Here is a 2,416-nt window from a genome sequence, read left to right on the forward strand (position 1 = left end):
AGCATCTATGATACAAATGTTGCAGGCAGCAGTACAGTTCAATGGATATCAGTCGGAAGATCCAAATGGGCATATCCTTGAATTTATCACGCTGTGCAACACTTTCACATCAAACAGGGGCGTTTCTGATGACATAATCAGACTAAAGCTGTTTCCTTTTACCCTAAGAGATAAAGCAAAGAATTGGTTGAAAAACTTGCAACCAGGAACGATCACCACTTGGGAAGAAATGGACAGTGCGTTCTTAATGAAATATTTTCCACCACGATAAGCCATTAAGCTCAGAAACGAGGTTTCCCATTTCGTGCAAGAAGAAGATGAATCATTAGCCAAGGCATGGGAAAGGTACAAGGAACTGCTAAGGAGAGTACCCAATCATGGCATCCCTATGTGGATGCAGATGCAGAACTTTTACAATGGGGTGACCAACATTTATAAGATACAGATCGAATCCATTGCCAATGGAAACCCCGAAGATCTGGAACCTCAAGCCTTGTACGACCTTATTGAGAGAGTAGTGAGCACAAGTTTTAACTGGCACTCCGCCAGAAGTGAAGGAAAAAGAGCGGGAAATGAAGATGTTGTGTCAAAATTGACTAGCCAGGTAGAACAGCTTGCCAACAGCTCGGCAAGATACATGTGTCCTCGATCCACAACGAACCACCATTCAATGACATTTGTGATTTTTGTGGAGGGCTTCATTTCAACATCAACTGTGCTAGAGTTAAGTAGGGAAAGGGGGCACAGGCAGAATGTGACTATGCAGGGTATAATCAGAGGAATCCACCGAACCCATATTCTAACACATACAACCCTGCCATAAGAAACCATTCGAATTTTGGATGGACAGGCCAGCCGAACCAGTAGGAACAACCGAGGTATCAGGAACAACCGCGATATCAACACCAGCAAGGAGGACATTACCAGTTCATGAATCAAACACAAGCTTTGATTAAAAATCTGGAAACACAAGTCCATTAGTTAGCTGCATCTACGTCAAACGGGAAGGGAATCATGCCAAGCAATACAGAGCCAAACCCAAAGGGCAATGTCATGGCAATAACCCTGAGATCTGGTAAGCAAACTCAACCTATTGTATCTACTGATGAAAATGCTGAATGCGCAGAAACATCCGAAGGAACTGAAGGAGAGCAGGAACAAACTTTTCCTCGCCGAGAAGAAACCAAGCAGACAAAGTCTACCAATGAGCAGGATCAAGAGGAGCGCGGAAAGATGTACAAGCCACCGCCGCCGTATGTCCCGCCTGTGCCATATCCAACAAGGTTGATCAACAAAAAGCTGGAAGAACAGAATTCTAAGGTGTTAGACACCTTAAGGAAGTTGCACATCAACATTCCGTTCGTAGAAGCACTTGCACAGATGCCGTCATATGCAAAATTCTTGAAAGATCTCCTGTCAAACAAGAAAAAGTTGGAGAACATATCAATGATCCAACTCAACCGGGATTGTTCCTCAATACTCCAAAAGAAGCAGCAGCTATCGAAAAAGCTAAAAGATCCAGAGAGTTTTTCTATTCCTTGTTCAATTAGAAGGTTAAATATTGAAAATGCGCTATGTGACCTAGGAGCTAGCATAAATTTAATGCCATATTCTGTATATGCTAAGCTAGGATTAGGAGAGCCACAACCAACCAGAATGTCTATTCAATTGGCCGATCGCTCTGTATGTTATCCTAGGGGAATAGTGGAAGATGTGTTGGTCAAAGTGGGAAAATTCATATTGCCTGTTGATTTTATCATAATGGATATAGATGAGGACATGCACGTTCCTACTATCCTAGGAAGACCATTTTTAGCTACAGGTAAGGCATTGATAGATGTGGGAGAAGGACAATTATTCTTAAGAATTAATGGAGAAAGATCATTTTCAAAATGAATGAGGCAATGAGACGAGCTAACACTAGTGATGACACATGTTGTTTCTTAGATGAGTTTCAAAGTCTTTCTACTTTGCAGGAACATGACACTCTGGAGACTCTATTGGGAGAAGAGGTGAGCATATGTGAAGGAACAGGCTGTTCCATTGAATCCAACTTACCTACACCTCCTTTTGATCCTACTGTTCCCACTCATCAGGAACCGCCGGAGATACCAACTGTACCAGTGTCTAAACCATAATTGAAACCGTTACCTGCACACCTCGAGTATGCTTTCCTAGAACCACCCAGTGGCAGTCCAGTTATTATATATTCAAATTTAACTCCTGATCAGAAAGCGCAACTCATGGCAGTTCTGCGAAGGAACAAGGAGGCAATCGCATGAAAAATTGATGACATTAAAGGGATCAGTCCAACAGTCTGTGTCCACAGAATTTTGATGGAGAAGGATCACAAGCCGTCTATCCAGCCACAATGCAGATTGAACCCCCACATGAAGGAGGTTGTGCGAAAGGAAGT

At 42.7% G+C, this 2,416-nt stretch overlaps 1 non-coding gene across 1 annotated transcript; it reads right to left on the reverse strand.

Annotated features, from left to right (window-relative positions):
• Nucleotides 1-277: 277 nt before the first annotated feature.
• On the reverse strand, nucleotides 278-384 carry LOC136201740 (small nucleolar RNA R71). The gene has a single exon (XR_010674081.1). It is a non-coding gene; the product is annotated as a small nucleolar RNA R71 (small nucleolar RNA).
• Nucleotides 385-2,416: the final 2,032 nt, after the last annotated feature.

Source organism: Euphorbia lathyris, chromosome 7 (assembly GCF_963576675.1).
Source record: "Euphorbia lathyris chromosome 7, ddEupLath1.1, whole genome shotgun sequence".
In the NCBI taxonomy this organism is placed as follows: domain Eukaryota; kingdom Viridiplantae; phylum Streptophyta; class Magnoliopsida; order Malpighiales; family Euphorbiaceae; genus Euphorbia; species Euphorbia lathyris.